Below are 24,973 nucleotides of genomic sequence, written 5' to 3' on the forward strand. Positions count from 1 at the left end.
GAGACCAATGTCCCATAAACAAAGACATAAACATCTCTAAAAAAATATTAGCTAATTGAATTGAGCGATATAGTAAGAGAATACCACATCACAAATAAGTAGGGTGTATTCTGGGATTGCAAGACTAGTTTATCATTAGAAAATCAAATCAATCCATAATACTAACTGGCTAAAGAAGAAAACCCACATGATCCTATCAACAGATGCAAAGAAAGCATTTGACAAAATTCAACATTCCTTCATGGAAACAAAACACAACTCAGCAAACTAGTAATAGAAGGAAACTTCTTTAACTCCAAAAGGAGCATTTACAAAAAGCTTACAGGTAACATCATTTTCAATGATGAAAGATTGAATGGTATTCCATTAACATCAAGAAGAAGGCAGTGATGGGCACTCTCATCAATCTTCTTCAATATTGAACTAGAAGTTCTAGCCAATGCAACCAGGTGAAAAAAGAGAAAGAGAGAGAGAGAGAGAAGAGAAAATGCATATAAAATGAAAAAGAAGAGAGAAAACTGTTACTATTTTCAGATGACATGCTGTCTACATAGAAAATCTCAAGGAATGTACAAAAGTTTCCAGAACTAAGTAGTGGCATTAGCAGGGGCGCAGAGTGCAAGGTCAATATGCCAACAAAACAAAACAAAACAAAACAAAAACCCAAGCGTATTTTTATATATAGCAGTCAACAGTTAGAAACCAAAAACAATTTTTTTAAGTACAATTCACAATAGCTGCAAAAGAGAGTGCAAACCTAACAACATATTTGCAAGATATTATAAAAATAGGCTGAAAATGACAAAACTAAGATAAAAGAAATCAAAGAGCTAAATGGAGAAGTATCTAAGTTTATGGATTTGAAGCCTCCGTATCATTTGTGATATCAACTCTCCCCAAATTCATTTGTAGATCTAACACAATGCCAATAAAAAAATATGAACAAGGTTTGTTATTTTTTTTTTTGTAGAGATTCTTCAGCTGATTATAAAATTTACATGGAAAGACAAAGCAACCACAGTAGCCAAAACAACTTGAAAAGGAGCAGGGTGAAGGACTCACAGTATCTGAATTTAAGAGTTACTTTAGAGTAATAGTAATCATGACATGGCATTGGTGTCACAATAGACACCACAGACCAATGGAACAGAGCAGGAAGCAAATGTGGCCAGTTGATTTTTGACAGAGGTACACAGATAAGTCAATTGAAAATAGTCTTTTCAACAAACGATGGTAGAAAAATTGGACATCCATAAGCAAAAATTGAACCAGGGGCACCTGGGTGATCCAGTCGGTTAAGTGTCCGACTCTGGGTTTCAGCTCAGGTCACGATCTCAAGGTTCATGGGTTCGAGACCCACAGCAGGCTCTGTGCTGACAGTGCTTGGGATTCTCTCTCTCTCTCTCTCTCTCTCTCTCTCTCTCTCTCAATAAATAAATAAATAAATAAATAAACATTTAAAAAAAAATTGAGCCTTGACCAATACCTCAAGACTTATATAAAAGTTAACTCAAAATAGATCATAGACTTAAATCTAAAATGTAAACCATAAAACTTTTAGAGGAAAACATGGGAGGAAATCTTTGTGACTTTGGGTTACCAAAAGCACAAACCATAAAAGAATAAACTGGATTACAACACCACCAAAGTTTTGCTCTGTGAAAGACACTGTTAAGAGGCTGAAAATTCAAGTTACAGGTTGAAAGAAAGTATTTGCAAATAAGGTATCGAGCAGAATATATGAAGTACATGCAAAATCCAACAATTAAAAAGACAGCCCAAGTAAAAGGAAGAAACGTCTTGAACAGACCCTTTACCAAAGAAGGTATATTGATGGCAAGTAAGCACATGAAAACCTGCCAACCATCATTTGTCATTAAGGGAATACAAATTAGAACCACAATGAGACAACCCTACAAATCTACCAGAATGTCTAAAGGATAAAAACAAAAAAACCTGACAATGCCCAGTGGTGGTGAGGATACAGGACATTTGGAACCCTCATGCATTGCTGGGGGGAATGCAAAATGGCACAACCCCGCGGGAAAACAACTCGACAGTTCCTCGTTAAGTTAAACATACTCTAATCGTCTGACCCAGCAATCCCACTCCTAGGCATCTATCCTAGAGAACTGAGGACTTTTGTTCACACAACAATCTGTGTGTGAGTGCTTACGGCAGAGTTATTCATAATTGCCCCAAACTGGAAACAACCCTATGTCCTCAACAGGTGCATGAATAAAACCGTGGCACGTCCATACAATGGAACGTATGATGGCATAAACAGGAATGAACTGGATCTCAGAGGCATGAGAGGAAGTGAAAAGAGTCAGACTCAAAGTGTTTGATTCCGTTTGTACGATACTCCAGAAAAGGCACACGGTAGGAAAGGAGACAAATCAGAAGTTGCCAGCGTTTAGGGCTGGGAGGAAGGTCTGACTCCCAAGGGGCACCCCAGGGGAATTGAGGGGCAATCCGTGAATTGTTCCATCTCTTGATGGTGGTGGCCAATTCAAAGCACTTCTGAAAACTCACAGCACTGCACAACAACGATAAAAGTGCCTTGTACTCTTTGTAAATTAAAAAAATATATACAAAAAGGGACTGATTTGGCTATTACTATTCTTTGCCCCTGTCCCTTTGCTCTTCCCACTTGTTGTGGCTGGAAGGTGGATGTAATGGTTGGAGGGGCAGCAGCCTTTTGGTGACTGAGAGGAGAAGTGAGGGTAGAAGCCAACAGGCCAAGGCTGGTGGAGGGAAGATGTGGACAGAACTGGGGTCCCTTGATGCCTTGCTGGACCCTGGAGCATATTCCTCCCGACCAGCAGCTCACCAAAGGTGGAAAGCACCCGCACTGCCTGCAGGCAATTAAAGGCTGCATGGTCTGCAGAGAATTTAAAACGGTAATAAAGCCAACTGGAAATCAGACTGCTTTTGTGCCAACAGTTCCAAAAAATGCCAGTGATGAAATCCTCCTCCTCCCCCACGGAAGTCCTTCATTAGTCCAAATGCTGAGTGGTTGTGCCGGTTACCATGGGGTCTGAATGTATGTCAGCCACAGCCGGTCACCGACAGGACCCACGTGGACTGACCTACAGGCATTTGCTTTGAGTAAGCCGGCGAGGGTTTCCCTAGATTCAGATCCATTTGGGTGTGGTTTGTAAAGGGTCACCCCTACCATTCTGCTTCACTCTTTTACATTTTAAAGTATTTTTTTAAGTTTGTATATTTATTTTGAGGGAGAGAGAGGGTGCAAGCAGGGGAGAGGCAGAGAGAGAGGGAGAGAGAGAATCCCAGGCAGGCTTCTCGCTGTCAGTGCAGAGCCCGACGTGGGGCTCCAACTCACGCACTGTGAGATCACGACCTGAGCCAAAATCAAGAGTCAGACACTCAACCGGCTGAGCCCCCCGGGCGCCCCCTGTCCTTTTAAAATTAAACGCAACTTCGGAAGCTCTGTGTGGTCATATAGAATGACAGACTTGGAGTAACTCAAGTTCAGATTCTCTACTTTTACAGACTTTGTGCCATCATTGTTTGCTATGAGTCTAACACATACAGAGATGTTTATACATGTGTGGTCACAGATTGCACTCAGGCGAAGCAAGATGATTCAGACTGTTACGAAGTTTCTGAGCGTTCTCTGAATTCACCTCCAGGCCGAGCACAATGTTCATTTAAAAATACGTAATAAAATATGCTGCTTTGAAACGTATGCTGAAAATGATTTTGTCGGAAAGAGAAGTCTTAAAAAGTGATTCATTTCGTTGTCACATATGCTAGGTAGGCAACGGCTCTTGACCTCTTGTGAGATAAATACACGGATATTTAAGCCACGTTAAATAGGTATCCTGTTACTTGCAGGTGAACCCAAGCCCGCGTTTCTTGCACTCATGGGTGGTCCTACAAATCTTGGGGAGAACTGGTTACATGACTCCACACCATCAAAACTTTGATTTCCTTTGGAAATCATCTCACAGCAGTTCCAAGCTCTCCTTGGTTGCGACATGGGTGTCCACACTTATCACCTGTTCAGCCTTTGCAGGGGGTAAACGTTAATCAGAGGGAGGGTCTCTTGGGGAAGTTGATCTCTCTGATGATTGAAGTGGAAAACAGCATTCCAACATGGAAGAATTCAGTTTGCTTTTCAGGCATACTGATTTTTTATCTTGCAATGCAGGGACAGAGTGCCCTATTGGAGCGCTCCTAAAGCATGATGGCCACATGGGGCTGCATGGTCCCGTGTCATGCTGGCTGTTTGTCTCCCAGGAGAGATGGAGAGGGCCTGGCCACATCCCCTTCCTCCTCCCTGGGCCGCTGTCTCCGTGAAAGCCAGGCTGACCTCTTGTTCGTTTATTCCCTCTCTGGGTTTAGTTTCATCCATCGGGCTTCTTCTCTGTGTTGGGCACCATGGGAGTCCCAAGGGCACAAGAGGAGCCAAACGCACCCAGCCCTTGACCTTTCGGAGCCCACATTCTAATGGGAAGAGAGAAGAGACACAAATAGTCCCAAGAATCAGTGTATAATTATTAGCTGTGCTAAGGGGTTGTGAGGGAAAAGTCAAATTGAGCTAGGAGAGAAGACAGGAGTCACAGGCTTAGTCTAGGCAATGCTTACCGAGGACATTGTGGTCCTGATGGGGCCAGGCCACTCTTATTATCCTCTGCTCTAGAAGTTAACCGCCGCACCCCCATTTTGCTTAGGAGAGTTTGAGTGGATCTGCCCCTTGCAATCAACCCTAGAGAGAACCCTAGAGAGAAGATTAAGCAATAAAAACCATTCTGAATTCAAAGGAATCCACATCAAACGGGGTCATTCTAGGCGCCCGGAAAGAAGACAGAAGATGTTTTTGAGGGGGAGGGAGCCCTTCACTGCTTTTCAAACAATATTGCCAACATAAAGGCCATTTCTCAGTAAGGGGATGCTGGTGAAAGTGAGCAGGGGGACACACTGGCCCTCTGGTCAGTGGAAGGGCCCCCCGTAGTGGTGGAGAGGTTCTTGCAGTTTTCCGACCCAGGAGGGAACGATGACATTAATTCCAGGCCTTCAGAAGAACAGAAAGTAGTGCTCCCAGGAGCCCAGGCACAGCCCTCTGGCTTTGCTGGGAGTTTCCCTGTGTTAAAATGCATTGGCTGTGAGTCAACATTTCCCTCGCAGTGGGGGGCTCTGCGCCTGAGTTCCTCGGCCTCATTTCCTCCCCAGGACCCGGATGACTGGCAGGCAGCTGTGAATGACAAGCCCCCCAAATAGGGGAGGGGGGTTGGCAGGGAGGAAAACAGCCCTGACTTGGCAACAAAGGTCTTAGCGCTTGGGCCACGTGACTAGCATCCAGGCGCATCGCATCCAGAAGTGCACCTCCGGGCGGGCACAGGACGATGGCTTCCACGTATTAGGGACCGTGGAGCCAGTGGGAAAGGCAGTACAGAGAAGGGCTCACACGAGGGTGGGGGCATGAGGAAGAGAGAGACTGGCAAGGGTATCCTGGCTGGCCTCGACGTGTAGATTGCCAGCGCCCTGTCTTTCAGGAGACAGGTGGATGGCCAGGCCGCCCCCTGGCAACCCCCACTGGACATGAGCAAACACTTAATTTTAATAAAGTCTAGATAATCTAAAAAGTTGCAAAGAGAGTACAGAGAGAATTCCCTCATACCCTTCCCCCAATGTTCCCGCATGTTGACATTTTACGTAACAATGGCGCATTTATCCAAAGGGAGGACATGAATGCTTGTAGCACCCTATTAGGCACGCTACAGGCTTTATTTGGATTTCCCTAGTCTTTCCACAAATGAACTTTCTTGGTTCTAGGATCGAACCAGGATTCCGTGACACATGTGGTCATCCTCTCCGCTTTGTGTTCCCGTAGGGATCTGTGACAGTTCCTGTCTTCCCCCCCGCCCCCCCCCCCCGCTTTTTTTTCCTCCATGACCTTGATACTTAGGAATAGTTCTGGTCATGCATTTTGAAGGCTGTCCCTCAGTTTGGGTTTGTCTGATGTTCCGGCACGAACAGATCGGAGTTGTGAATTTGGGGGGAGAGTACCAGAGAAACGAAGTGCCCTTTCCATCGTATCATCACAGGTACGTGCTATGGATATGAGTTATCACTGGTGATGTCAACCTTGATCGCTTGGTGAAGGTGATGTCTGCCAGGTCTCTTCACTGTAAAATCAGCATTTCCCCCCCTTTACTTTGTTAGAGGTGATTGTGAGTCTTTCTTATGCTTTGGGTTTGTTTGGGGTATGATTTCCAAAGGTAGGTCCCAATTAAAAAAAAAATGCCTCCCGTCCTAAGGAACGTGATTCTCTGAGACTGCAATGTAATTACTGTACAAGGTGCTTTGGGAGGTCCGGGTGGGTCTAAGCAGGTGCCAGCAGGTTAGATGAAGACGGGCTTCCAGCTGAGGTTTCCGGAAAGCCCGAGTGGGCTGGGGCAGCAGGAGGTGGGGGAGAAGGAATGGGGGGCCACGGGAGCAGGCTGAGCCGGAAGTTGCAAGAATGGCAGGTTTAAATGGGACCTATGGCAAATTAGGGGGCATCTGTGAGGGTGGTGCGCTCGCATACTTTCCCGCACCTGACTGGTTCCATGAGGCACTCGTCCAGATTACGGAAGCCATCTGTGGCCATTCTGCTTGGCCTGTGTGGCTTGTAGACCCCTGACCGACCTCAGCGTCAGCACTGCGGTACTAGATGGCCAGGAGTCCCATTCAAACAATTGTTAAACTACAAGGGGTCTGCTTCGGGCGATGTGCGTATCTGACCGAGTTTTGCCTGGTGTCTAAGAATGTCAGTACTTGTCATCGATCAGGAGGAAATCTCATACCCACTGCAAGCAAGGGGCCCGGGGAGAGCAGACTGTCCCGACGTCTGACGGGTATGGGTTCGTAGGAGAGTCTTCTGGGGGCTCATCCCCTGTATTGCCCCACTCGGTTCATCAGAGGCCAGCCATCGAGCTATTGTTCCAAGGGGAAGGCTCTGGGTCACTTTCGCTGCCTTCTTCAAGTCACAATGACTTTTAGCAGGCAACATCTGACAGTACGGGAGCCCCTTGCAGCCCTGGGTGAAATTATGATAACAAGAGAAAAAAGCTATTACTGCCACCATGCTTTCATTATGCAAATGATATTAAGATAGGCTGTGTGGATCGCCCCTGGCTATGCTATAATCTCCATGCAGTGATTATAATGTGTCAAACTTAGTCATTTTGATTATGACATGTTAATTACATGCCACCCTCATGTAGACATGAATATTATTCCCCGTCAGACAAAACACAAATTGGGGCCATTGTTAGTTGGTTAGTTGTGTGTATGTGTTTTAACTTTTTTTTTTTTTTATTAAATGGATTAAAAGATTTAAAAGATATGTAATATTGCAAACTAATTAAATACCGGCCCGCGCCTCTGTGCTCCGCTGGGTGGGGAGGGGGGCCGTGGCTCACTTGGACTGCTTGGGTTGCATTTTTGTGCTCTGGGCGCCGTTGGCAAAACGGGGGGGGGGGTTTCCTGGGAAACAAGAAGCCTGAGTTGTTGGGAAAGGGGGTGGGAGGGAGCGGGTAGAGGTTGGTAGGGAGGGGTGTCAGGGAGCATTTGAAAACTCCAGGCCCCATGCGGATTGGGAGAGAGCGGAGAATAGCAATTAGAAGCCTCATAGGGATGGCTGAGCCAGAAGGGCCCTTACAGACCTGCAAGGCCACTTCTTCTTTCACAGATGAGGAGATTCAGGACTGAGACAGGTCAAGGAACTCGTGCAAGGTCACCAGGCCAGGCTGAGAAAGAGATGGGACACAGCCCTGCCCTGTGCCTGGTGACTTGGGACCGCCATTTCCCTGTGGCAGCAGAAGGGCTGGTCTGGCCTTAATGGGAACCATCACATCTCCTCCAAATGACCACATACAGTCATGGGTCAGAATCAAGTTCAAGGTTCCCATCTGGGCACCCACAGTCCCCCATAGTTGGGCTTCATTCTACCTGTTTTTCAGGCTAGTCTTGTCTACCATAATTCCTTTACTTCTATGCAAATGGTTTCCACCTCGTTTTCCTCCAAACATACCTTGAATCTTCATTCCTTTGGGCTTACACAAAATCTGAAATAATAAGGGCTGGTATCTATTTAGTGTATTTTTATTGGTATCTATTTAGTATGTTCCAGGCACCATTCCAAAAATAATGGTTATTTGTATGAATTCACAAGTATCAAGTATGTTTTATTAGTATATTCACAAGTATCAAGTATGTTTATTTAGTATATTTTTATTGGTATCTAGTTACTATGTTCCAGGCACCATTCCAAAAATAATGGTTATTTGTATGAATTCACAAGTATCAGGTATGTTTTATTACTGTTCCCATAAAACAGATAAGGAAACTGAGGTATAGACACAACTCAACCCAGGGCAACCTGCCTCTAGAGCCCACTCTTTAGACTTCTAGAATACGCTGCCTCTCTGAATTAATGTCATGTTTCCTTTCTTCTTTAAATTGTATTTGCCTTTCAAAGCCCATGTCATGTCACTTCTTCCCCAGGAAGCTTTCTTTGCTGTAGGAGATGGTATTATTATTCAAGAATAAGTTCTGTATGTCCCCGTTCCATTGACAGTGGGCTTGGCCATGTTGCTTGTTTTGGTCATAAGATGGAATGACACTCAATGTGGGACTTGCTCAATGAAATGTGAATAGAAATGACAAGGAACACACCCAAGCGGAAGCATTACCAGCCAGTTCTCTCTTTTCTGGCCACCGCGACAAATAGAAATGTCTTAAGGAGGGACTGTTGCCTCAGCCTGGGTTCTAAAATGAAGAGAACAAGGCAGCTGATCTACATAGAGCAAGTTAGAATAAATAGATGCAAACCATTGCTATTGTGAGCCACAGATAGTTCTGGACATTTGTTACCGCAGTGTAACTTACCCTATTCTGACTGATACACCTGCTTATGCATCCCCAAAGAATCTGTCCCCACCCCCGGCCTCCTCACCCTGCACTTACTCTCTGTACCTCCTGGCATGTCCGGACTGAATGGTTAGCTAACTTGTCACACTTCTCTTTCCTTAACAGGACCGTCAATGCCTTGAGGGCAAGCCATGTGTCTTACACCCGTCTGCTTCCCCTACACCCTTAACACACACCTAGAACAGTCTAGGCACATAATAGTTTCTTAGCACATGAATACCTATTGAGTTTTTGATCAGTAAAATGATTTTACTGAGATCCCATGTGGCCAGGCCAGGGGCTCTGGTGACATCATTTCCATCTCTCCTCACCCTTCTTAACATCCCGTCTGCTCTCAAAGCCACCATTTGTGTGCTGGGGACCTGGGAGAAGTCTTGCATCAGAGTGGGTCCTCTCAGGGCTGGGAGAAGGGATATTAAAGGTTGAAGAGTCAGCCTTGGTGAGAGGGGGACTGTGGGAAAAATAATAATAAAAATAAAATAATAAAGGTCAAAGAGTCCAACAAGCAAGCCCATCCTCAAGTTCTTTCACTGTGTCTCCATGATGCACCATTCAGGTCTACATCCAGCCTTAACATCTTGGGTCCCAATTGCTTCATCCTTACATGTCAGTGCGCTGGACCAGGTGGTCTCTCCAGGATCCTCCCAGCTCTATGACTATAAGTCTGGGCTCTCTGTCGATAGTGGTGGAGGAATTAGTGAAGGGAGAGGACCATGGATCTGATATCTCTGCCATCTCCTTTGAGGTCTCTGGGCTGAGGAGAGGAGATCCCGCGAGGATTGACTAAACAAGAGTGGCAATCAGAGTAGGGTAGGTTAGCATCAAGGTCAACAGCCAGAATCGGGTAGGTCAGTATTAAGGTCAAGAATCAGGGCAAGAGGCTCATCCGAGATCAGAACATCCAGCATCAGAGGAGGTCTTGCTCTGACGGTGGTCTCAGATGTCCATCCTGGGTCCACCCATTGGCCCCTTTCCCTTCCAGGCTAATGCCTTCCTACTCATCCAGGCTTTCTTGATGGAGGTGGGGTTGGGGGACAACAGAGACCTATCAGCCATCAGCATCGGAGTCTGAGGCTGCAACTTTCACCAGTGGGCGTTGGAGGTGAGCTCATCTCCATAAGAGCCCCTCGGAAGTCACCAGGGGTTGTACAAATGGAAGGGATTATCACTGAAATATAATTTCAACAAAGATGGCACAATGCTCTGTTCCGCTGTGATGAAATGTGTCATTAAATATAGAAATAGATCAAACACCTTCCCACTGAGATCCTCTGGTACCAAGTATCTAGGTGAAAAGCTGAGTATCTGTGAGAGCTCACAAAATGTGAAGGAGGTGGGAGGAAAAAAAAAATCCCTCACTAGGGAGATATACTTAACTAGACTTATAAATAGCCTGATCACAGCTCGTTTGATTAATTTGGGGAAAAGGAGTAAAAGTGTTTTGCCAATTCATCAGATTTCATGCTTTCAAAGCAGTTGCTAATGTAAATATTAGCATCCAAAATGAACAAATTGTCTTTGGTAATTAAATGCCCTAATTTACAGGTTCTATTACCAGAGAGCAGAGATAATTTTCCTCTTAAATTAACTCTTCTCCCTTTCTCCCTTCTCCTCTCTTAACTTGATATTCTACATTACTGGGTGTGTTTGTAGACAGAGTGGGAGGAACGCTGGGTAAGCTCTCATGCTCTGAGCGCAGAGGCTGAGTTAGTTCCTAGAGACAGAGCTCAGATAGAGTAAAGTGGGTTAATCTCTAGAGAGTTTAACTTCCGTTGGATGTTGCAGGGTGAACACAGTCCTGAAAAATGGCTGTTTGGAGGCCCCTGGCCTTGGCCTATGGTTATGGGGTCAGGAGATCTCCCACTGACTGTGAGATCTGCCTTCTTGTGTTGCCTCTTCCTAGACAGGGACATTTCCCTTGGAAACCTTCAGCGAGGAGAGGGGAACATTGACCTGGCCCCCAAGGCTGGCACCAACTGCTAAGTCATCATGTTTGGTCTTTGCAATACCTTCCCGTTCAGAATTTCTCCCATCTCACAAAACTCCCCTAAGGAGCCCAAGACTGTGCCCCACTGCTCCGTGGCGGCTCTACGTGTCCTATTTTGTCTTCCCAAGCTGGGACCAGGGGGAGGTGAGTCAGGCACGTAGGGTGCAGAAGTTAAGAAAAGTGCAGGGTCAGCATTTGTGGGACCCGCAGAGTGAGCTTCTCCCTAAATCTGTACCTTGGACACCTCGCTAATCTTGCCCTAGTCCTGGCCCTGCCACGGCTCGAAGGGAGGTTGGCAGAGGCATCAGTGCCCCCCACCACCACCCCTCACTGGTTATTCCACTAACATAGACCTGGGCTCGTGGACCTTACAGGTGGGAGGAACCACAGAGCAACCTTGGTCCAACCCCTGAGCTTTGGGGATGAGGCAGTGAGGGCCCAGTGATGTCCAGAGTCTTGCTTAATTTCATACACCTGGATAGGGGTGGCGGATAGAGCCCGTGCTGTGGGCTTCCTCCATCAGGAGGCCCGCCAGTTTCCTTTGTGAAGCTGAATCTCTGTCCTATGAGCCAGACATAGAGGAAGCATCTCTACATGTTGGATGCGGCCGACTCTTGTTCAGCAAGGCTCACTTCCCTCTGAGAAGCCTTCGCTCTTATCACTGCCGTCACCTCCTTGCCTGCCCGTTAGGCACCCCCCTTGAAGAGGCCATCTTCAACCCCTGCCTTCTGAGATGTCCTGAGCGCATGCCTAGATTTCCGTGGTTTTACACCCAGAAGGGAGAGAAATCTAGAAATCGCCTTAGGAGCTCGCTTTCTGCATTAGAAATGGCGTATCAGCATCTGGCATTTTTTCCAACCTCTTGGTTATGTGCCTTTCTGAATCTTAGAGTCTTGGAAAGTTAAAACCTACAGTTCTGAGACTCCCTCGCAGCTAGGGTTCTGTTTGAGAATTCAGTTCATTCCACTTGATATACCTCCATGACATTTGGAAGCCAGGGCAATTTCCCTGAGGGTGTCTCGAGCGCTGCAAGAAAGCATGGTGTGGACACCTGGGGTTTCTGCAGGAGCCTTTTGGGTATGAGCACTAGCTCTGCGGGTGTTGACAGACAGCTGTGGTGTGAGAGCATTGCCTCGTCACCCCTGGATCGCACTAAGGACGCTGTGCTCTCAAATTCAATAGATCCACCGTGGGCTCCCAATTCCCACCTTCCACGAGCTCGTCAGTCAGCTGCATTGATTGCGCATGCTCAGGGCGTTAATTCTGGAGAGCCAGCCTCCAGCTTCTTCTTTCAGCTCTTCCACTAATTTTGCGAACAGCGATTTCTCAGGGTAAATCATTTTCGGCTTAATATAAGCGGAATGACTTCCTTTCCTGCGTGAACTCTGGCTGATCCTTTGGTTGACTTGGCTAAAGCCTGCTTTCTGGTGTCAGGCCACCGTCTCCCAAATGTTTGTCATTTTCAGAGGACTGCTTCCCCCCACTGTAGGGTGTTTACTCTTCAATCTTAACAGCTTGCACATGTCAGGACCCACACATTTGACCCAACATAACAGCAGGAGATGGCAGTGGGTGGGGGTGGGATCTGCATTACAATTGCTCCTTTAGTATATGGTTTCTGTCCCTTGTTGTCCCAATCAATTAGAATTGCTCAGACATGTACACACAAAGTTGAAGTCCCAGCGGGCACCATATGCTAGGACATGAAAGATCCTCTAGAACCCAGGGGCTTTTCTGTCCAGAGAACTAATGTCCTAAAGCACCAGGCCCAAAGCTACTAAATGGGTGGTGCTCCTATGAGCCTTAATGGATTGGTTCCCATAAATGGAGCCATTGAAGAGTAAAGACACCAGCTTTGACAAGCTCCCTGGAAAGTCCGTGTCCTGAGCAGAGTTTCCAGATGGAGGAGGGCAGTTGAGGTCTGAGGGCATTATCACCCGGGGAAATGACAGGGCAGAAATGACCCACAGTGACCATCCAATTATGCCTAATCACATATCCATATATTGGGGTTCTGATTCAGACTATTTTCATACTGAATTACTTACACATTGCTGCGTAAGACCATAGCCCCCCAAAACTTGAGTGGCTTAACATAACAAGCATTTATTACAGCACACAGCTTCTGAGGGTCAGGAATCTAAAAGCAATTTAGCTGGATGGTTGTAGCTCAGGGTCTCTCATAAGGCTGCTGTCAGGATGTCTGACCTCCTGGTCCATTGGAGAGTATCTTGGAGATGGGCCACCACACGTACTTTATTATTATTATTATTATTATTATTTTTTTTTTTTTTTTGCCAAGGTGATGTTGTCATGCATGCTTTATTCAAAGCAAATTTTAGTGGGCAACACTCTTTACCCAGAATTCAAGTTTTCTGACCTTTAATCTAACAGTGTGGGCTGACCAACAGATCCAAATGTAGAATTTGGAGTTTGCTGTCTAAAAAAATTAGAAGTATTTCCATGTCTTAAATATTGCAATATGGATATTTTAATTGCTTTGGTGTTAGGAGGAAGAATTTTTTTCCTAAATCTGAAATAATATTTTAAGTACATTCTTGAGCCCAGGGAGTGAACTGCTTACTTCTTGCTTGATCATGGTGGATGTTGACTGGGACCCTCTCTTGCCTTGTGCACTTGGGTGCACCTGCTCCTCAGATCAGCTCTGTCCTCTCATTTAGTTTTTCCAGGAGACAAAGCACAAGCCACCAGCCCATTAAGATAACTTTGGAACCACTTAAGATGGGCTATTTCAAAAGGTACCAAATTCCCTGATCTTATAACTGAACCATTTAACTAGATCATCCTGTAAAGAGAAAGTGCGTTAAAAATACCAGTTAATTACTTTTTTTTTAATTCCCAAGGCACAAATAAGTCCTAGTTAACTGTCTTTGCACATTTATATATTTAGACATCAGGATATGACTATATAGCAGTCAAAGAGCCAGCAGGCACTTAGGTAGAGGACAACCGATTCTAAGTAATGGCCTGGCTGCCACTTGCTGTTGGTAGGTTATATTGAAAGACCCTGGGAAGAAAACCCTAGAAACCAAGGCCTTGTTAGCAATTCTTTTCTGGAGAACACACATGCACCTTCATTAGAAGTGTCAACATGAAGAAATATTAACACCTTGATGTGCCGGGTGAATAGAATCCCACAGGCAGGTTCAATGGACTTGTCAGAAGCAATTAGCATTAAAGAAATCCCAAGGATTAAAAATTTAATAAAATACAATTTGAGGGTGACAAAATGATCATCTTTTTCTCCCTCTCTGCATTTGGACTTTAGAGCTGTCCATATGACAAAGGCCTTGTATGGTGAGGGCCTCTTAAAATCCATTCATATCACATTAGATACATCACATAGAAATGGTTCTTATGGACTAGTCCATAATCTATTTTATTTCTGGAGGGACATTTCACGTGTCTGGAAATCCAACTACCAAGTGGTCCTAAATGTTCGGAACCAAATATATAGTGGATTAATGAAGGAATAAACGGTAAGCCCCAGCCAAAGTAAATTTCACCTACTGATGCATAGAAATTCAAGCCCTTTATCAATAGGAGAGGCTGTTAAGCTCTATCTCAGAGCCCTGGAACCCTTAATTTTTCCATCAGTGAACGAAGATCAGTTATCTGGCTCCTGGATAATCAATATATTAGGATCAGTGAACTAAGAAGAGAAGTTGCTCCCAGAGGTAGGCAGTGACCCTAGTAAAATATGACAGGTGAAGCCCCCCAAAGAGGGAAAAGACAAGACACTGACAGAAAGCGGCCAAAAACTCAAAGATATACTCAGGGTTATAAAGGCAGGAGACAAACCCTAAGTACCCTCCTAGTTTTGGGGGGAATTCGTGTGTTATGGCTCAGCCCAAATTCATTTACTTATTCCTACACTTAAAGAACATTTACGTTCCAAACAGCTGCCCAAAATGAAGAAACTGGCCACTATATTGGGTAAAATCTAAAGTCTTCTAGCCCTACTATTCTGTAATTATTTATTGGGCATTCTGTGAAAAGCCCATACGGGCCATTCTACATTCTCTGAATGTATTTCCAGGTGCCACTAAATAAAAACCCTAATTTGCATTCAGCTTATTCAGTAAAGAAGGCAGGAGAGCCTAAACTGCTTTAGAAAGATTTTCATCTTGCTGGGTATAATTTGTCAGTGTTGGTTCTCATCTGGGAGCACAACCCAGTAGAGTGGCACCTTTCCAGGGAGGCAAGAAACAAGACATTAACATATACGTCTGTGAAGGATGTGAAGGAATAAAGGCTGGGTAATATAGTTTCTATCTTGGGATTAGAGGACAGGTACATGTTGGGAACATCAGAGCCTCCTGAGAAGCCAGGTGAGAACATCCCAGAACTGCAATCCTCCCAAAGTCAAGGCCTTAGCCATAGTGTTGGTGGAATCAAGAAAGCGGCAGCCCGTGAATATGGAACCACCAATAGGGGAACCCTCCTTCAATGTCAGGGTGACTCAGGACCACTGCTACACCAGGCGACATAATTTGACCTGCAGAGCTTTGAATCAGTATAAACCAGGGGGTGATGGTATTCTCTTGAAGTGTCGAGATTATTGAATGCACTTTGGGTTTACTGAAAGATTTGTTTATGCCTTCCTGGGTCTCAACAAACGCCAGCCTTTTCCCAGAGTTATAGGTTTTCTAAATTGGAAGAGACTTCAGCGAACTTACTTGTTCAAAAATGATCTGGGCCCCCTAGGTGTGTTCCTTGTTCAGAGTACCTCCATGGGCACACGTGGGTACGGCTTCATTGCCCTCTGCCCGTTAGAGGAGACTACAAGCTGCACGAAGTGATGAGACCAGGGTGGAGACAGTCTGGGACGCCATGGCCAATGGCAGCCGTAACACACAACGTAAGGGGAAGCATCCCAATGAACCGAACCAGCCTTTGTTTTCTTCATTTCACAGAAAATGGAGAGTGCCAGTATGGGAGAACTAGGAAATTATTAGAGGACTATGTAGCCCACGTGGAGTATAGAAAACTATCTCCTTTTTTTTTTTTTTTTTTTTTCCAGCTAAGGACTGGAGGGTTCATGAGGTTTGGGAATGTTTCTTAGTCATCTGTGAAGTTAGAGGCAGAGCCAGACTTGAGCCTTCCTCCCCTGCCCTGGGTCGTGCTGTTTCCTGCTGCCCCACAGTCTGAAACTGTCCATGGTTATTCTCTACACGGGGCAGGAAAGGGGGGGCTTCATTTCCTGAGGGAGGGACCTATGACTTAGGCATTAATGACTTGTCTAGCGACACCCATGTGATGGTTATCTAATCTTTTAAAGAATCGTGTTCTAGTTTCAAAGGTGAAGTCAAGAGCTGGTTCTTTCCTTCCAGCTAAGTGAGACCTTACACAGAGAGCGTTGGCACACTAGATGGGAGTAAAAGCGAGTTTTGGTGCTTTTCCCTAAAACCCTAATGCTCTTGCAGAGGAGAGCGAGAGAATGTCAGGATGGGGTTCAGATCTGGCTGGAGCCAGGTGGACCCTCATAATCTACATATCCTTACAAATTAATTAAGTGGTAATCTAATGTCTGTATGCTTGAATTTTCTCATCTGGAAAACAGGGCCAGTAACAGAACTCATTCCATAAAGGTGTCGAGAGGGTGAAATGAGTTAATACATACAAATGGCTTTAATACAGCGCTTGGCACAGAGTTAAGTGTTAGGTTGTCCAACTTGATATATTTACGTGACATTTGGAGGCCAGGGCAAGGCGTCACTTGGCCAAGAGGAGAGTTAAGAATTATAGCTTTTAGTTGTTTTTTTTTTTTTTTTCAACGTTTATTTATTTTTGGGACAGAGAGAGACAGAGCATGAACGGGGGAGGGACAGAGAGAGAGGGAGACACAGAATCGGAAACAGGCTCCAGGCTCTGAGCCATCAGCCCAGAGCCCGACGCGGGGCTCGAACTCACGGACCGCGAGATCGTGACCTGGCTGAAGTCGGACGCTTAACCGACTGCGCCACCCAGGCGCACCTAGCTTTTAGTTTTCTATGCAGGATACGGTCAGCTTTTCACTTCTCACTATCAGGCAGAAAAGGAGGTGCGGATTAATTGTGAGCCAAGTGCCCAGGGTTTAAACATCTCAGTACAAGGGACAGAAAGTGAAGAAATAAGCAGAATCAGCAGCCCTCTATTTGCCACTTGAATTCAAATTCAGTTCAAGACAATTGGCTTGAATTTGGCCAATGAATTGAGCCTTTGATGACATTGGACCTTGGTCCAGACCTGATTTGTTCATTTTAGCCACTCTGACTGGCGTGAGGTGGTATCTCAGTGTGGTTTTGATTTGTGTTTCCCTGTTTCTATTTTTCCACCAATGTTCACTTCTCTGTACATCAACGTGACTATCTGTCAAATCTATACTTAGTTCGGTTTAGCAAACATTTGCTGCGAGATGTCGTGTGTTTGGACACATTGCTGTAAGACTTGGTGACTTGGACGAAGGACAGGAGCGGGAAAGGCAGCCTTCTTAGCCTCCTCCTCATCCGCTTCCCCTCCATCTATACTCCATCCTTTGTTCTTCTTTAGCAAAACTCTTCAGAAGTCTTCTCTTTACTTCTGCCTCCAATTTCTCCTTCCTTTCTCACTTGAACTTGCCCCATTTATTTTATTATTTTGTCGTTGACACTTATTTTTGGGGAGAGCGCAAGTGGGGGAGGGACAGAGAGAGGCAGACAGAGGATCTGAAGCAGGCTCTGCGCTGACAAGCTGACAAGAATGAGCCCGATGTGGGGCTCGAACTCACGAACCGCGAGATCATGAACTGAGTCCAAGTCAGATGCTCAGTCCCCTGAGCCACCCAGGTGTCCTGAACTTGCCCTATTTAAGCTTTCACCTCCTCTTCTCCACTGAGATGGTTCTTGTCATCCTATTCCAGATCTAATAGCCCATACTCGGTCCCAGTTTATTTAAACGCTCGGCAGCATGGAACACAGTCGATCACTCTTTCTGCCAAAACACTTCTCTTGGCTTCCAGAGCACCCTACACTCCTGTTTGTCCTCCTGCTGGACTGGCTGCCGCTTCTCAGCTTGGAATTGGATCCTTCAGGGCTCAGTTCCCAGAGCTCTCCTTCTCTGTCTCCTCCTACTCCTTCGGTGGTCCCCTCTAGTCTCAAGTGTATGCTGAAGAACAATTGTAACTCTAGTCGGAACTGCTCCCAGTTCAAGATTCACGTATTCAACGGCCTGCCAGACACCTCCACTTGGATGTTTAATAAGCATTTCAAACATCCCATTGTCCCACTGATCTCCTAATCCCCCAGCCTGCCATTTTTGGTAACTGACACCTCCCTCCCAGTGGCTCGGGTCAAAAACCTTTCGATTTTTTTCTTCATTCTTCTCTTTCTTTCGTACCCCACATTCATCAGTGATTATGTTTATCTTTGCCTGAAAATTACTTCGAGAACACGAGCTCTTCTTCCCACCTCCACTGCCACCCCCAAGCCATTGCCATCCCTTGCTTAGAATATTGCAGTTGCCGGGGCGCCTGGGTGGCGCAGTCGGTTAAGCGTCCGACTTCAGCCAGGTCACGATCTCGCGGTCCGTGAGTTCGAGCCCCGCGTCAGGCTCTGGGCTGATGGCTCGGAGCCTGGAGCCTGTTTCCGATTCTGTGTCTCCCTCTCTCTCTGCCCTTCCCCCGTTCATGCTATGTCTCTCTCTGTCCCAAAAATAAATAAAAAACGTTGAAAAAAAAATTAAAAAAAAAAAAAAAAAGAATATTGCAGTCACCTCCTTTTCATCGGTCTCTACTTCCGTCCTTGTGCCTCTTTCATTAGCCCTTGACGTACAAGCCTATTAAAGTCAGATCATGTCACTCCTCGACTCCACCCTCTCCCCCATTATGACTTCCATGCCAGAGTCCAAGCCCAAGTCCTTATGGTGGTCAGCTGAATAATACTCCATGGTATGGACACACCACAGTTTGTTCGTTCACTTGTCTATTGACGGGTGCTTGGATTGTTTCCACCTTTTGGAACGAATGATGCCGCCATAAACGTCGGCATGCCGGTATCTGTTGAAGTCCCCGTTTTCAATTCGTGCGGGTATATACCTGGGCGTGGAATTGTTGGCTCATACGGTAATTCTATGCTTGACTTTTTGAGGAACATCCAAACTGTTTTCCGCGGCCGCTGCACCCTTGTGCACCCCCATCAACGGTGCACAAGCTTCCCGATTTCTTCACGTCCTTGCCAACACGTGTTATCTTTTGCTTTTTGGAGAGTAACTGCTTCTTGTTTTTCCTTGAGGGAGTCAACCATCCTCCGGTCTTGGTGCCTTGCTCTTCCTGTTCCTTTTCCTTGGAATATTCTCCCACCAATATGCGTGGCTTCCTCCCCCATCTCCTTTAAGTCTTTGCTCAAAGGCCTTCACTATTAAAATTTCGCCTCCGTTACCAGAGTGCCCTAGCCACTTTCCCCTGCTGTAATGTTTTTTTTCCAGGCCCGGAAAGTTACAACTTTCTAACTTCCAGGATAATTTACTATTCCTATAGGAACTACTGCAAGAAATAACTGTGAAATTAATGAGTGATGTCAGAGCTGCGTCACCGTAAAGGACCAGCTGGACTAAGCTAGGCAGAGAGGGAGAGGGGAAGGGAGAGGTTTTCTGTGTTGAGGGAACACACGGGTTGCTATGGATCGGGCCTGCTTAATGTCATGGATGAGGGTCTTCTTGAGGCAGAGACCCCAGAGCTGCGGAACACATCACTGGATTTTCTTTGCTCACTGTCCGTTAACACCTGTTTCCCCCGCAAGCACCGCAATTTACTTACAGGCTGCCGAGCGACCACTAGAGTCTGCTGAGTTACGACAATGTGGATGTCAACAGCCCAGCATCCCCCAGCAGTCGCGTGAGAGGAGAAAGTCTACCCATCTGTGCCTGGATATAGGCGTATACGATTGTCATCTCAACCCTACTGTTGTTCCAGTTATTTCAGTACTAAGTGCAGGAACTTCGAGCTCAAGGCTCTTACATGGTGCTGCTGCCTCCTGCTGCTACAGAGGGCTGGAAAGTCCCCTCCCCATCTCGGTCAGCAATGGGATTTGCCCTGGACCACGGTGGTGCCTGCTCCGTGCCGTCCCCGTGCTCTCTCAGGGAACCTAGAGCATCAGAGGAGATGCATGAAATCGTGACAATTTGCATCGCGGTTGGAGTAAATTGAGGGGAGCTGGCGACAAGTGCTGGGAAGTGTCCTCCTCTCTCTGACACCCTTCGCTTCCAGCTCCGCCAGGCAGCAGCTGGCTCGGGGACTCGGTCAGACTTCAAGGCAAGTAGAAAGAGAGGAAGAAAGGGAGGCGAAACAGATCTTTCTGGTCTGTTTTTTAAGTCCAAACCCTCCTGGAGGGGCTTTCTGGGCCCTAAAGGTGCTATGTGGGCTTCTGTAGATGGAGAAGGAACATTTCCTATGGTGTCCCAAAGGCAGCCCTCTTCTTGGCCCCCAACTTGCCCCGGGCATCAGAGAACATGGCTGGAAGCATAGAAGCAAATCTGAGTGAGTTATTTTGCAGCAACTCACAGCCGCCCCCACTTCTGGCCTGACCCATTTTCTCCAACTACAATGTGGCTCTAACAATCCCTGCTCGGCTCTCCATCTTGCCTAGAGGCTACTAGAGTTCATTAGATTAAAAAAAAAAAAATCTATAAACTACTTTGAGCACCTTGGAGGTAAGTGCTCTATAAGTACAATGTAATAATAATAATGCTACAATAATTACCTTGATTAATGTATGCATAAGACCAAAAAAAGATTCTTAATTAAGAGACATTCCAACAGCGTGAACACAGGCCCCGTATATTGGCAAGTAATACCACCAGCAGGGATTCTAACTCTGGGCCAGAATGACAAGGATCATGAGCCACTCACCCTCACCCTGAGCGTCCTCTGCATGTTTTGGGTTCTCGGTGACGACTCTAGGCTCTGTGGCCAGCAGACTGGAAAGATAGAAGATGAAAGAGAGGAGTTTGGGTGTTAAAATTACGTAAGACACAAGCTAACTTAACCTCATCGCACTGCAAGCAATTAAAAACCAAAGGTAAGCTGGTCAGTGGCATCAGTAAAATCCATGTTTTTCTTTAGATGTAGTCAAGATTTACGGATCGCCTATTGACTGGCCCTCCCTTCCCTAGATGGCAGCTGACATCCGTCCTATGGCTCTCTCTCCTCTTCTAGTGTAACTTTCTGCAGTCTTCAAGGCCCTGTTGGGTGACAGAAGAATTGACTCTAGCTAAAGTGTTAATGGCTAACAACAGCAGTGTTTCCCCTGGGTACTTACTCTGCATTTGAACTGAAGTCTTCAATGTTTTTGTTTGTAGAAACGACTAGACACTATGACCCTCGACTTAGGCTGCTGGGGATAAAAGCGTTAGAGCATGGAGTTCACGGCGTCCTTCGCATTATAGGGCCAAGCCATTTGGCACATGAGGCCGTTCTACAGGTGGTGTTAGAGGCTGAGAGATAGAATGGGCCTACAGCTTTCTATCAGCAGACCACATTAGCCCGTGGCTCATGCTTGCCCCTCGTGTTTTCACAACAAGTCTGTGAAACGGATCTTGATTTCAGAACCAGATCTTGATTTCAGAATCAAATCCCCCCAAATATCTGCTCCAGGTCCTGTCTTTGATCTACTGACATCATTACCTTGTGCTCACTCTCAGCTGGGAACCGTACCACTGCGTATGAATTATCCCGGCCAGCGTGGAAGCTTATCATGAGACAAGCCCGCCCAGGTATGGCTGGTTTTCTGCAGTGCGGTGTCGTGGAAAGAGCCACCTATAAGTTGCATCTTTGTAACCTGAGTTTTATCTGCGCAACTCAGAGAAGACAGCTAAAGGAACCCTTTGGTAATAACCCTCGTGTTCTCATGCCTGTCCGGTCTGGAATAGTTACAAAAAATATACTGTGCTTTGACCTATACCCGCAGTTTTAGGCATAGTCATTCATACGTGCTGTCGAAATTCTCAGGTATGCAGCGAGGATGGAAAAGCACATGAATTAACACCCGGGTGTGCAAGAGCCAGGCACAGAGTCTGCTGGTGTGGAACATACGCCTGGCGGAGAAAGCACCTTGGCCTGGGAACCAAGACACCTGGACTCGGGTCCCACCTCTGACACTGACTGAGCCCTCTCTGGGCCTCTGCCAAATAAAAGGGCAGCACGATCAATTTCTAGGTCTCAGTTCCCATTGTGACATTATAGGACTCTATGCATATCATGTACCCCAAATGGCCCTCATCCACACGAGATGTATGACCCTGCCTGAGGCAGTTTGCACGGAACAGAAATCAAAACCATAAGCCACAGAGCGGAAGCTCCAATGGTAGGATTTCCAGTGTTATCATTATGGGAAGAATGGGGACAATGTTGAGGACTGAGGGCGAGGTCTGCCAGGTCACAGGTGGTGCTTGATCTACACAAGGTCAAGGTGTTCAATCTGGGCCCATGGGTACCAGCAAGTCCCCAGCACCCGGCTTGGGCTCCAGGTATAAACTTAGGGGGTCTGTGGGCTCACTGTGGGCTGACTATTTAGTTTTAATGCCCAAAACCAATTTTAAATAAAATAAAGGAACCCCCTAAATATTCTATATGGGGCTTTCTTTTTTTTAGAGGGACATTTCAAGACTAGTTTCACACAGGTTTAGCCGAAAGGGAAATTAAACTCTACATTTAAATGGGAGATTACGCACAAAGGAATCCATTACTTTCAATATTTCTCAGCAGGAGGGCTCAGAGTTATTTAAATAAGTTTAGATATTAAACCTAAAGTAGCCATTAAAGCAATGTGGATTTGTTTGTCTGTTTTTTTTTTCCCCCAGAAATCTTTTTTTCCAGCTGACTGAAAAAATCCATTGCTTAACCAATGGAGGATATTTTAATGCATTAAAAAAAAAATCCAGGGACTTTTTAATATAGCACTTCCTTTGAATTTTTAAGTATCATCTTACGGTAAGTGTCATCCTTTGGACAGATTAACCAAAGCGCATTCCCTTCCCTGCCCCCACCCTGGGCAGAACAGTGCTAATATAAACACCGACATTAAACCATATTGGCTATGGAAGAGGCTTTGATTGTCATTGAGATTATTTTAAAAGTTATTTAGGCCCCCCTGTTACATCTCTGCAAACCACTGAGAAAACGTTGCGCCGGGTTTCTCTTTGCGACATTTCTTTGGGGATTCATAAATATTGATTGTACCGTAAAAAAATTGATGGAATCTTGAAACAGACTGCAGTTGAGGCAGCTGGGGAATTTACTCAATTTTTCTCAATCGCTGCAGTCTATAAAAAGAGGAGATTTTGCAAATTGTTTCTCACCTTGTCTTTTTAGTATTTAATAGCTCTCAATTCTATAGCCTTCTGAACCATGCGCTGGGCATGTTTTCTATCAAAACAGAATCAGGCCTATTCAATGGGAATTAAAAGGTGGGAGCCGGTTACGAGTGGGTTAAACTCTGCCCTGTCCTCCACCTTCTCTCTTCCTTCCCTCCTGGCACCTTCTCTCAGTTTTCTGTGTCCTGCTGCTTTGGTCATAGCCCTGCACCTATCCCACAGATGCCCACATTGTGCCCTGGATTATCCCTTCTCCTCCCCTCCCAGGGCCATGATGGAAATGAAGTCAAAGAAGCCAATGTCAGAGGCTCGCTGCGGTCCTGCCTTTCACTACTCTTGGTAGCTATTAAACCAGACTCCTAGCAAGATAACCCTGCTCTCTCTTTATACAGCAGAACTCTTCACCATCCTGGCATCCTGCCCTCCATCTGGCTCCAAACTACCTCTTTAATCTTATTCTCACCACTGTCCTTCTGGAACCCTAGTGTCTTTGGTCCCCTCGTTGTCTGTCCCTCAAAACAACTACTACAGGCTTATACTTTTCCATCATTCCTGGAATGTTCTCCTTACCTTCCTTCTGTGGCGGGCAGAATAATGTCATCCCGACCCTCTGCCCCCGTGTCTACGTTCTAATTCCCAGAACCCGTGAATCTGTAAGGTTATGTGGTAAAGGGAAACTAGGGTTGCTAATCAGCTGACCTTAAGATAGAGGGATTATCCTGCATTATCCCTTGGGGCCCCGTGTAATCACACGGATCTTTAAAAGTGGCAGGGGGAATTGGAAGGAGGCATCCGAGAGATGGCAGCGTGAGAAAGAGCCCCAACGTGGCTGGCTTTGGAGGATGGGGCCATGAGCCAAGGAAGGCAGGTGGCCTTTATAAGCTAGAAAGGACGCCGTAAAAGGCAAGGAAACAGAGTCTCCCATGGAACCTCTAGAAAGAACTGGTCCTGGAAACACCTTGATTTTACCCAGGGAGACCTGTGCTGAAATTCTGACCTGCAGAACTGAAAGATAATATATTTGTGCTGTTTGAAGCCACTAAGTTTGTGGTAATCACCCTTAATCACACCTGCCAAGTCCATTTAGCCACATAGGGTAACATTCACAGGTTCTGGGGATTAGGGTGATTCTAATCTTTGGGGGTGATTATCCAGCCTGCCACACTGGATAACAAGAGGTGGCTCTGCCAGCTCCTGGACAAGAACCTAAGGATAGGGAGGGGATAAGCCCAGTCAATTGACATTGAAATTATTGTTGGGTTCAATGTTGGGATTTCTCATAGGAGGCATAGGACGTGGCATTGATCTCATTGATCTTGAATTAATCATCCATGGAAGCAAGTAGAAATCCCTTTTGTCTTAGCCATTGAATTATTTTTTCTCTTGTTACACTTTGCCATCTGAGGTCCAGTGACTTGTCCAAGATTATACATGGCCGGTGAATTTATAAATCACACGTGGCACCTGAATGGGCCTGAGATGAACCCTCCTTGGAGGTATCTGTAGGCTCAGATGCTCTAAATGAGGGGAGCCAGTCCTTGATGACAATCCCCTCTCTATTTCACAAGACACAAAGCACGAAAACATCAAAGCATCATGTATCAAGTGTATATTATGTGAGGAGCCCTGGGCTGGAGCCCCTACCCTCAAGGAGCTTACAGGCTGCTAAGTAGTTGGGAGCTGTCCACGGAGGGT

General features: G+C 45.9%; 1 long non-coding RNA gene across 1 annotated transcript in view; it reads left to right on the forward strand.

The window, feature by feature from the left end:
- LOC131490112 (uncharacterized) overlaps positions 1-23,252 on the forward strand; it is a 43,863-nt gene extending 20,611 nt beyond the window's left edge. Inside the window, exons 2-3 of the long non-coding RNA XR_009250950.1 lie at positions 21,608-21,793; positions 21,915-23,252. This is a non-coding gene — a long non-coding RNA (uncharacterized LOC131490112). The remainder of the gene's footprint in view (positions 1-21,607; positions 21,794-21,914) is intronic.
- Positions 23,253-24,973: the final 1,721 nt, after the last annotated feature.

This window comes from Neofelis nebulosa, chromosome 11 (genome assembly GCF_028018385.1).
Source record: "Neofelis nebulosa isolate mNeoNeb1 chromosome 11, mNeoNeb1.pri, whole genome shotgun sequence".
Taxonomy (NCBI): Eukaryota; Metazoa; Chordata; class Mammalia; order Carnivora; family Felidae; genus Neofelis; species Neofelis nebulosa.